This window comes from Alosa pseudoharengus, unplaced genomic scaffold, assembly GCF_046254945.1.
Source record: "Alosa pseudoharengus isolate Yale_2024_CS ecotype anadromous, Long Island Sound unplaced genomic scaffold, YU_APseudo_1.1 YU_APseudo_1.1_scf_6, whole genome shotgun sequence".
NCBI classification, from domain to species: Eukaryota; Metazoa; Chordata; class Actinopteri; order Clupeiformes; family Clupeidae; genus Alosa; species Alosa pseudoharengus.
Genome location: NW_027468848.1, coordinates 13010092 through 13022226, shown reverse-complemented (window position 1 = coordinate 13022226; position 12135 = coordinate 13010092). Strand labels below are relative to the sequence as shown.

General features: G+C 40.5%; 1 pseudogene; it reads right to left on the bottom strand.

Annotated features, from left to right (window-relative positions):
* LOC143106804 (histone acetyltransferase p300-like) overlaps nucleotides 1-12135 on the bottom strand; it is a 47928-nt pseudogene that overhangs the window by 15941 nt on the left and 19852 nt on the right.

The window sequence follows — 12135 nt, the reverse complement described above, 5'->3', positions numbered from 1 at the left end:
GTTTTATTCAGTCATTTGAGCAACATTAGGGTAAGTGTTGCTTTTTCCAGCCTATGTTTTCGGTGGTAACCCATTGTCAGTCAATAGTGAAAGTAACTGCATATAACTGTCTTGTCGTTGACTGACTCCTTGGTGAAGTTAGTTTCACTTTGCCAATGAGTTCAAATAATATACGAGTGCAAATGCGTGAAGGCTATGCTAGGTTTTAGTAAAGCATGGTTTAAGAATGACTATTCCATACGGTCTCGCAAGCAGCCTCCTTCAAATGCGCCATTGAATGCCAAAATACCGATGCAATTATTTGACATATCGCGCGTTGCGCCGTTAAAGGGAATGACAGATGTCAGTCTCATTGGTTTAAAATGATGTTACGCCCCAAACACACCCATATGACTGATTAAAAGACCTAGGAACACCTTGTTACGCCATGCGCTCCACTTTTCATAACGAAACCCCTCCCAATGTGAACTGGACATCCTACTAAATTTGAATAGACTTTTGACGAGTGACAATGCACTTTAGAATGTCATGATAGGGCCCGATGCATTTATTTGACATATCGCGCGTTGCGCCGTTAAAGGGAATGATAGATGTCATTCTCATTGGTTTAAAATGATGTTACGCCCCAAACACACCCATATGACTGATTAAAAGACCTAGGAACACCTTGTTACGCCATGCGCTCCACTTTTGAGAACGAAACCCCTCCCAATGTGAACTGGACATCCTACTAAATTTGAATAGACTTTTGACGAGTGACGATGCACTTTAGAATGTCATGATAGGGCCCTAATGCAGTGCTGATGATCCAAATTAAGCCAAATGAATGAAAATACACAAGTGAAAATATGTGCAATGTATTAAAATGGGAAGCTTGGGCTTCAAGGAAATCCTTCACTTCAATGTCACTTCTTGAACTTATTCTCCATCCTAATTATCCCTTTAGGATTTACAATCATTTACAGTAAGCCATCTTAATAATATTTCAAGTCTGAAAACAGGTATAATCAGTCCAGTGTAAAAGTATATTTTAAGTGAGGAATTTATATCTGACCCCAAATCCAGAGGTTTAATTTCTTCTTTAACATTTTCTCGTGGATCCATTGACTCTAGAGACATACAGCTGGGTGTGGGTGAGTCTGATGTCTCCAGCTTCACCCTGAAATTATAATACAAACAATAACAAAGTCAGCTGTTGTTCTAGCAGAACAGCTTTTTCAGAATAAAGAACATTTACTTTCAAATTCAAAATATAAATGGCCTGAAAATAAGATAGGCTACTCCAATGTAGAACGATGTTTCAAGTGATTTTAGATCATGTTATTACAACCAGAAACAGGTCTCATTATAATGCCAAAAACAGTGCAATGTGAAAAAATTGCTCAGCTATAAATTGTCCATTGTCAGTGGACCGCCATGCTTCCCTTTAAAAGCAGGCTGTTCAATCATTTGTCTTGTGTAGGCTACAATTGTGAATTGCCCACCTTTTCTCTGACGTGAATGGTTCGGGTGATGTCGCCCTCTTCATCATGGTTATGGAAGTTCATCAGATTCATAATTCATGAACACAACTGTGTAGGTCTACCTGGCCTATTAGTCTACAAAACAATGCATCCGATCAACGCCCGCGAACCAACTTTGTATGAAGAAACACAATCAATTAAATGCGTCTTTATTCAATCTTCTTACATGACAACACACCACACCACACCATCAATAGCAGCAATAGGCCTACATCGGTTACCGACATCGTCCCTGCAGGCCCGTCTGAACGGGTCTCTAGGCTAAACGAAACAGAGCATTATAGCCTACCTATCCATTCTTTACGCCACCCTCCCCCTTGTCAGATCTAACATTCTCACCTGTTGCTTAGTTTAAGTTTAGTTCAGGCTACGTGTTTCCTCGATGTCTTGTCACATACAAAATGGATTCGGTGGCCGTAAACACAGGCTACGTTATAAAGCCCGCCTACCGAAGTAGACACTTTCGGTTTCACCAGAGCCCGTCTTATTGGACATTCTCTGGTTTCACTCTGACGCCTCACTACCTGAGGCTTTAACTGCCATAGGCTACAATTATTGTAGGCTACGTCTTTTACTATTGCTTGGCATTGTTGATATGTTTTGTAGCATCATTTTTTTTTGCATATTTTGGTTTATTTTTGTGAATTAATTTGTTTGTGTCCACGTGAATTACCATGGATGACGTCATGCTCCACTCGACGCAAGTCAAGTCAAGTCAAGTCAAGTTTATTTATATAGCGCATTTCATACACAGAGGTCATTCAATGTGCTTTACATAAACAAAACCAAACAATAATAACAAATAAAAGCATAGAAGGGCAATATAGTCAAAGAATAGTTAAAAGGTAAAGATCATAATAAAAAGGAAACATAAAACAAGGTAAAATCATTTAAAAATAAAGAATAATTAGTAAGCAAAACAAAGGCAAAAGTAGTAAAAAAAAGTAATAAAAGACAAAGTAGAATAATTATCAAGGCTGATTCAGAATTTGTTACTCGGCACAGTTAGCAGAAAGCATCTGAGAACAGTTTGGTCTTAAGTCTAGATTTAAAACTGGCTACAGTTGGGGCCTTTTTGATGTCATCCGAAAGTTGGTTCCACAGCTGAGCCGCATAGCAGCTAAAAGCTGCTTCACCATGTTTAGTTCTAACTGTAGGTTTTACTAGCAGGTTTTTCACCTGGGACCTGAGAGGACGAGAAGGTGTGTACTGCTGAAGCATGTCTGACAAGTATTTAGGTCCTGCTCCATTTACTGATTTATAAACAAGCAATAGTGCTTTAAAGTCAATTCTGTGACTTACTGGAAGCCAGTGCAAGGACTTAAGAATTGGAGTAATGTGGTCAGTTCTTTTAGTTTTTGTTAGAATCCTAGCTGCTGCATTTTGTATCACCTGAAGCTGTTTAATAGTCTTTTTAGGAAGGCCTGTGAACAGTCCATTGCAGTAATCAACTCTGCTGGAGATAAATGCATGAATGAGTTTTTCTAAGTCATATTTTGACATCAGCCCTCTGAGTTTGGCAATATTTTTGAGGTGGTAAAAAGCTGATTTAGTTATCGCTTTCATGTGGCTGTTGAAATTTAGATCACTGTCAATTAATACACCAAGATTTTTAACAGTATCCTTTGCCTTCAACCCTTTTGTGCCAAGGAGAGTGGCAACCCTAAGTCTTTCCTCATTTTTACCAAATATAATTACTTCAGTTTTTTCTTTGTTCAGCTGAAGAAAATTTTGAGACATCCAGGTGTTGATTTGTTCTATACACTGACACATAGATTCAAGAGGACCATAGTCGTTTGGTGATAGAGCTAAGTAAATTTGTGTGTCATCTGCATAGCTATGATATGAAATCAAATTATTTTGAATGATTTGTCCAAGTGGGAGCATATAGAGGTTGAATAATAGTGGCCCCAAGATTGACCCCTGGGGAACACCACAGGTCAAGGACGTTGGTGTTGAGGTACAGTTTCCGATGGCAACAAAGAAGCTCCTTTCTTGTAGATATGATTTTATCCAGCTGATAACTATGCCTGTAAATCCAACCCAGTGTTCTAGTCTGTGTAGTAAAATATTGTGATCAACAGTGTCAAATGCTGCACTAAGGTCCAGTAGCACTAGGACTGATGTTTTACCTGAATCTGTGTTGAGGCGTATGTCATTGGAAACTTTAATGAGAGCTGTTTCAGTGCTGTGATTTGCCCGAAAACCAGACTGAAAGTAATCAAAATACCCATTTGATGTTAGGAAGGTGGTTAATTGATTAAAGACTACTTTTTCAATAATTTTGCCAATAAAAGGCAGATTGGATATGGGCCTGTAATTGTTTAGCATGGAGGCATCCAGGTTATTCTTCTTGAGAAGTGGCTTTACAACAGCTGTTTTCAGTGACTTAGGAAAAGTGCCAGACAGCAGTGATACATTTACAATTTGAAGGACATCCGCCGCTATGAGGTGAAAAACAGTTTTGAAGAAATTGGTAGGCAGAGTGTCTAAGACACATGTGGAAGAGCTGAGATTCTGTACCGTTTTTTCAAGTGTTTCGTAGTCTATCAAGCTGAACTCTGACATCAAGTTTAGTTTCCCTCTGTTTGTTGCTGGAAGTTCAGGTTGTTGAATTTGTAATTGAGCAGATATGTTGAGTCTGATTTTGTCAATTTTACCTTTAAAAAAAGATGAAAACTCATTGCATTTATTAGTTGAGAGAAGTTCAGGCGCTAATTGTGAGGGGGGATTTGTTAACTTATCAACAGTTGAAAATAGAATACGAGTGTTATTTGAACTTCTATTGATAATGTTAGAAAAGAAAGACTGTCTTGCTTTGCATATTTCAGAGTTATACGTGCGGAGCATCTCTTTATGGATTTCATAGTGGATCTGAAGTTTGTATTTACGCCATTTTCTTTCAGTCTTCCTACACTCTCTTTTTAGAAGTTTAACTGCTGGATTTTGCCTCCATGGTGCTTTCTGTTTGTCCTTAACTTTCTTGAATTGTAATGGAGCAATGTCATCCATAATGTTTGCCATTTTTGCATTAAAGTGATCAAATAAGTCTTCAGAGTCTGACAGTTGACTTGACTTTAGTGAAAGTGCTTGCTCAAAGAGAGCACTTGTCTGATCATTTATGATTCTCCTTTTTACAATCATAGCTGTGTTTTGAGTGTGTGGGGACATAGACACATCAAAGAACACGCAGAAATGATCAGATAAGGCCAGGTCTTTAACAGCTGTAGAGACATCGAGACCCTTTGTGATAACAAGGTCGAGGGTATGGCCGAGAGAGTGTGTTGGCCCCTGTACATGCTGTGTTAGGGAGAAAGTATCGATTAGTGCAATGAATTCCTTGGCATAATTGTTTTCAGGATTATCCACATGCAAGTTTAGATCCCCTGATATAATAAGACAGTCAAACTCTATGCAAACAACTGATAGCAGTTCACCTAGTTCTTCAAGAAAAACTTTAGCTGAATGTTTTGGAGGCCTGTAAATTGTCAGTAATAAAATCTGAGGAGAAGACTTAATGCATGCACACAGATATTCAAATGAAGTAAAGTCACCGAATGACGACTGATTGCACTGAAAAGACGTCTTGAAAATTGTAGCTATCCCCCCACCTCTTTTATTTGCTCTGGTAGCACTCAAAAAACTGAAATTTGGGGGAGCTGATTCGATGAGAGTAGCAGCACTGTTTGCTTGATCTAACCATGTCTCAGTTAAAAGTAAAAAATCAAGGTTGTGTGTGCAAATTAGATCATAAATTAAGAATGATTTGTTTGAAAGAGATCTGATATTTAGGAGTGCTAGTTTTGCTGTAAGTGTTGGGGAAATATGATCCATGGGGCGAATCTGAGGTTGATGTGGTACAGGTAGGAGATTGGACTGGTTTACCCTATAAGCTCGATGCATTTGTGTTCTATTTCTTGTCAATACAGGAATAGAGAATGTCATGGGCTTACTGGGTCCCGGCATGTTCTCAAGAGCAGACGCAGAGCCTTGGCTGTTCTGGTAGCCTATATGTATATTTGTTGCTTTTCTGTGGTCTTTGTATTCCTAAATTTGAATATTGTTATGCAGCATTGCACAGCATAGCCTTACTTTTAGCTTACTTTTAAAGTATCAGAAGTTGTCTGCTCTAACTTCATCAGCACATATCAGTAGCCTAGGCCTTGTGTGCACAGATTTAAGAACATTATGCCAACTTATAATATAAACTGATATTGCTAGTAGTCATGCAAAGTGTACAAGTTAAACAGCTTATAAAGGTATGCAGCATCTTCTATGAAGGAATATACTTGTTTCATATGCATAATTTTAAATTACAATAATTTATACATCAAAGATACAGCAGCATGTTGTATCACTATAGATAGTAAAACTATATATTGAAAAAAAAATCGTCTCTTCCCCCTTGTCTGTCCACCCCCACTGTAATTTGATGGGGAAAGTGACCTCAGGGTCGACTTTCGGCTCTTTTGAGAGAGAGAGTCCTTCAATGCCCTGGGCCGGTCTTTGAGACCCTGCATGGTCTTCTTGTTCTGGTTGGCCAGTGGCACCTTGAACCGTGTGGTGGCCAGGGTATTTGACATGCCCTTTGACATGGGCTTTGCCTATATGGCAGGTTCGGCGGCCTTCACCCGCTGGTTGGGAGCATTCGTGGCTGCCACGTACGGGTGGAGTCGCCATCTGAGGATGCAGCCTGCTATGAGGGCAGCCGTGGCCCACTGGTTAGCACTCTGGACTTGTAACCGGAGGGTTGCCGGTTCGAGCCCCGACCAGTGGGCCGCGGCTGAAGTGCCCTTGAGCAAGGCACCTAACTCCTCACTGCTCCCCGAGCGCCGCCGTTGTAGCAGGCAGCTCACTGCGCCGGGATTAGTGTGTGCTTCACCTCACTGTGTGTTCACTGTGTGCTGTTTGTGTTTCACTAATTCACCGATTGGGTTAAATGCAGAGACCAAATTTCCCTCACGGGATCAAAAAAGTATATATACTTATACTTATATACTTTTAACAGCAAGCTGTTTTACTCAATTCAGCTGCAGGCCATCTGTGACTATGCTGCCAAATTCATACACGTGTTTGTGGGTTACCCTGGGTAAGTACATGCCAGGGTCTTGAAAAATAGCCCTGTGTACTACGCACAGTCGTATAAACCACAGGGGTACTGCATCATCGGGGATGGTGGCTACCCCTGCCTGACCCACCCCATCCGCCTCATAACCACGTAGAGGCAGCCTGTCTGCAACCACCTCCAGGCTCGCTTTAACAGCCACCTGTTGAAGGCGAGGTGTGTTGTGGAGAGGTCCTTCCAAATCATGCAGACAAGATGGAGGTCCATTTTCCTGAAGGCCGTGGAAGTTTGTGCCGGAGGTCATCACCTGCTGCACGATCCTTCACAATACCTCCAGGTGCCATCTGTGGAGCAGATGAGAGACACAGGATGGTAACACTGTTATACTCCTGGTCATGATTATGTGTAAATCAATAAATAATTTGGCAATAATTTGTGTGTGTGTGTAAACATTCACTTGATATATATATATAGCTTTTATTTACTATCCATATTCACAGTTTGTTCGCTAATTTCTCTAGGACGGCCAGGAAGCATTCCTCCCTGCAGCTGCCTCCCTATCCCTCTGAAGGTGAAGATGAGAGAAGCTTACAGAAGGACAATCATCAGTGTAGCACTCCACTAATCAGCCTTTACGGTAAAGTGGCTGAACGGAAGGCATTTTTTGCCGGGTGTTTGCCAAAAAGCACCTAAACGACTCTCAGACTATGAGAAGTAACAAAAATTTAACTATTTGGCCACAATTCCCAACAGCATGTGTGGAAGAAACCAGGCACTGAGCTGCACTGATGGTTGTCATTCTGTAAAGGTTCTCCCATGTCCACAAAGGAACTCTGTATCTCATTCATTGTGACCATTGGGTCCTTGGTTACCTGTCTGACCAAGGCAATTCGTCCCGGATTACTCAGTTTGGCTCAGAGTACCTAGATAGGAAGTCTGTTGGTTGTTCCAAACTTTTCTATTTGAGACTGATGGAGGCTACCGTGCTCTTGGGCATTTTCAATGCTGCAGAAATGTTCCTGTATCCTTCCCCAGATCTGACTTCACACCCTGTCTCGCAGGTCTACGGACAATTCTCTCGACCTCATGGCTTGGTTTTCACTCTGACATAAACCATCACCTAATATAGACAGATGTGTGTCCCTCCTAATAATGTCCAATGAATTCATTTAGGCACAGGTGGACACCAATCAACTGCAAGAGTCTCTGTAAAGTTCTCTGTACACAGTATCTGTACTTACAATATATACTATCATATTTACCTGACAATATGAGGTTTTGATATTTTGGTGCATGCATATGCACTCAACATTGTTGTTGTGACAACATTGTTTCTAAAGTCCACAAGATGGCGCAACACCTCATTCCTCTCTTGAGTCACAGCAGAAACGGGAAAGGAAGTTGATTAAACTTGCCACTCCAGAGACCCCCAGTGTGCAAAAAGTTTAGTGTGGCTTTAGTTTGGCTTAATATATTTGAGAAAAGAGTAAAACCTTTTGTATTGTAAAATTGGAATTGGAACAATACTGTATTATGTGTAACAATATTGAGATGCATATTATCACCATATGGCAATTCCCACCGTAACTACTATTATAACATGTATACTGACACATTCTGATACAACGTTCTCATTATCAGCAGTCATTTCATGACTTTTTGTCCCCTCCTGGCTGCTCCCCAGCCCTCTTGTGCTCCCCCTGGTGGTGTGGTGTGGTGCTGCTGTTACAGATGGACTGATGGTTCCCAGTCTGGGTGAACACAGTCCTGTGCTGAGCGTGGGCAGTATGGAGGATGACTCCCACTGCATGTCCTTCGCCCAGGTACACACACACACACACACACACACACACATATACACACACACGCACACACACACACACACACAAACATATACACACACACACACACACACATATATATATATATATATATATATATATATATATATATACTGTATATACACTGACTGTCAGAAAGAAGTGAACTTAAGTGAGTGTGAATATCAGACATTGCGAGTTTTACACAAAATTAAAGGCGTTCTAATATGTGGACATATTTGCATAGTAGTGATATTCTGACACACTCTTTAAAGGTTGACCATAACATTCACTTTAGGACGTTGGTTAAAGTTTCTGTGGATTATTATTTTTCTCTGTTGTGTCCTTGTGGCATCTGTGAGACCTTTTGTCTCTCCATTACTGCATTACAGATGCTCCGAGATGGCAAAACCAAGGGTGATGTTGGGCCTAAGACTACCCCAAATAAAGGTAACACACACACACACACACACACAATTCTCACCCCAAAGAAAGGTTTATCTTACGCCCTGTCTGTGCTCGGATTGGTGGTATGCCTACACCTAAAACAGATCATCAGATCTTTGGAGGTCAATCCTTAAATCACTACTGTTTGGAAATAATGTCTAGGAAATTCTACAATTACAGTGCAAATGGAAAGTTTTCAGACCCTTTTCTCATTAATCTACATACAATACTCCAACACTCCACAAAAAAAGTTTTTTGTTTTTTTTAATTGATTAAAAAAAAGACTGTAATATTATTGATTTACATAAGTATTCAGACCCTTTGTTATGACGCTTGCAATTGAGTTCTGGTGCATCCTCCTTCTATCAATGGTCCTTGAGATGCTTCTACAATTTGATTGGAGTCCACCTGTGCCTAAATGAATTCACTGGATGAGTTCCTTTGCACATTTTTTGGGAAATTTACAGTATGTACTGTATATCTATTATCTATATTACTTTCTGTCTTTTTTTTCTCCTACCATCTTCCCTTTCACATTACGCCCCCCCCCCCCCCCAGGCCTTTGAGAAGGCACTGATGCAGCTGGACCATGTGCCCCCGGCTGCTCCACAGCCTGCTCCCATGCCAGGTGTGTGTGTGTTTTCAGATGGTGGTTCTACCCCCTCCACCACACCCTCCATAAGTGTGTGTATGGGTAGTTGACTATCTCTCACACTAAATGTGTACTTTGCATTGTGTGTGTGTGCTACTACTGTATGTTTCATGGTAAGCTTGTGGAGCACATATGGTCAGATGGTTAGATTTTGGTCAAACCCACATGTGCTCTACCCTCACTCTATTTTATCTGTTGTGTTTCCTCTGCTATAGAAGAGAAAGGGGGCAAGAAGAAAAGGAAAAAGCAGAAGCTTCCGTTCAGCACCTCTAGATTACCAGTATAATCAGTTACGGCCTTGGGGGACCAATCAGATGAGCCGATTTTTAAAATTTAGGTCAACTTCACAGGAAGAGAAAAAAACTTAAACTGACCTAAAGTTGGAATGAATAAAGATTATTATACACAGCCTACACAGGTGTCTTGTATGTTATTTTAATGATATAGGGCATAACAGAAGAGAGAATGTCTGCACACCAGAGTTTAGGTCCAAACTTTTAATTAAAAACCAACAATGTTTCAACCTGGCATTAGCCTGAAGAAAACCTAGACGGGTCGAAACGTTGTTGGTTTTTAATTACCGGTAAAAGTTTGGCGCTAAACTCCAGGGTGCGGACATTCTCTCTTCTGTTATGCTTGTATACCTTGTCCTGCACCTGGCCTAAAGAAAGGTGGGATGTGCACACAACTACTCCACTAAATTGTGAAATGCTCAGAGCACGTTGGGCAGCAGTCATACAGTGCCCTTCAGAATTATCGCCACCCCTGGATGATTTATTGTAATCTCAATGAAAACAATGAGGTAAAATCCAATCTTGAAGGGAAGCAAATTTATTCTGAGAAAAAGGAAAATCACATAAACAAATACATATTTTTCAGTAAAAACACATCACCCACAATTATTGGCACCCCTAGAAAATGTACAAGAATTTTTTCCATTTATAGTCAACGTCTTTAAGTTAATCAGAGTGTCTGAACTATCATATCAGAAGTAGTTAATGACTTTCTTTTTCACTAAGGTATGAAAATAAAGTGACAGGTGTGACACACAATAAAGTGACACGCGCAAATGTGACGGAGGAGCATACCATTTCCTTAACTCCACTAGTCATTTTCCAACATGGGAAGAGGAGAATACAATACATTTACATAAAAGGTGTGTTGACATCTTTAAGTCAGGGAATGGCTATACAAACTAGGTGCTTGGTTGGAAAATGCCTATATTTACAGTTAAAACAATAATTAAAAGGTTGTCAACTTGAAATGTGACAAAGAAAGACCCATGTTTATCTTACCCCCTCCTGCTTATACAGTAATACCTTGTTAAGCCTCCCTTTGTGAATAAAACAGCTTGTAATATTCTCCTATGACATCCAATGAAGTTGGAGAATACAAAGCAAGGGGTTTGAGACCATTCCTCTTTACAAAATCTCCCCAGATCATTCAGATGTCTAAGTCCACACTTGTGCACTCTCAAGATTTCAAACAGGAGGCTTGGGGCAGGCCATTGGGGACCTTGCCCCCGCTGGGGTCCCATCATGCCCTGCTTCAGCAGTCGTTTCCGCGGCTACACTTCCAGCATCTTCTGAATCTTGTCTCTATCACAATGTGATAAGTGTCACAAACAGACAGAGACGGAATGTCCCAGTGAAGACCATAGAGTTAAGATAACAAGTTACCACATGCAACCAAACAAAACACTCAACTGTAACCTGTCTTATACACCAGCCAATGGTCACACACACACACTGTTTTTCGAGCAAACTGCTAGTCAGACACAAGTCAGAAAGGCGCTTACCTGCTATCGGCACACTTGGACGCTTCCCCCTCCACCTTACATGCACGCTGGGCTAGGCCATCGTCGCTCCTCCTCCCATTCCCATCTGGTGAGGAAGGAAACACACACACACAAAAATACAGCCGTCAGACGCATGAACATTTGCTTACAGTTTTTCTCAGTCGCTTTGGTGCTTTTCTCACATCACTATTAACATTTGCACTGCAGTTAGTGCATTTCTCAAAACAATTAGTGCAAACTGCAAAACCTAGCGGATAACCTGCAAAAGCATGTCACTTGCTCAAAATAGATAGTCCATTCCTCAAAAGAAAGTATTTATGTCAATGAAACTGCCAGTGTCATCAAAATGAGAAGTCTTGACACCATTGTTTATGAACAAGATAGTCAAATGGCTTTGTCATGTTTTCATTATGGCAGTTTATTCTCTCAGTGTTTTCCCATGCAAAAGAAGGTCAGAACTTGGTGACACTACCTGATCATGCTCAAGACAGCACTATACAGTACTTGTACAGCCATTTGAAAACTACAGTAAAGTTAGAAATTGCTGTAGTTAGGAGGGTAAGTGAGTACAAGACACTGAATATGTACATTTCACATTTTTACTGTATATGCTCTTTGCAATTCTACAGCATTGTGACAGAATTTGATAACTAGTTCACCAATTTTGTATGTAATGACTCAAGCAATGAAATGAAGACTATTAGTTTTATTGGGAACGACTAAGTATAGTTCATTTTGACTGACATGACAAAGCAACTGATACATGTCCAAAAGCATTTGCAATTTGTTCAGGGGAAGGAGAAATTGCTACTATGATGTGCACAAATTAC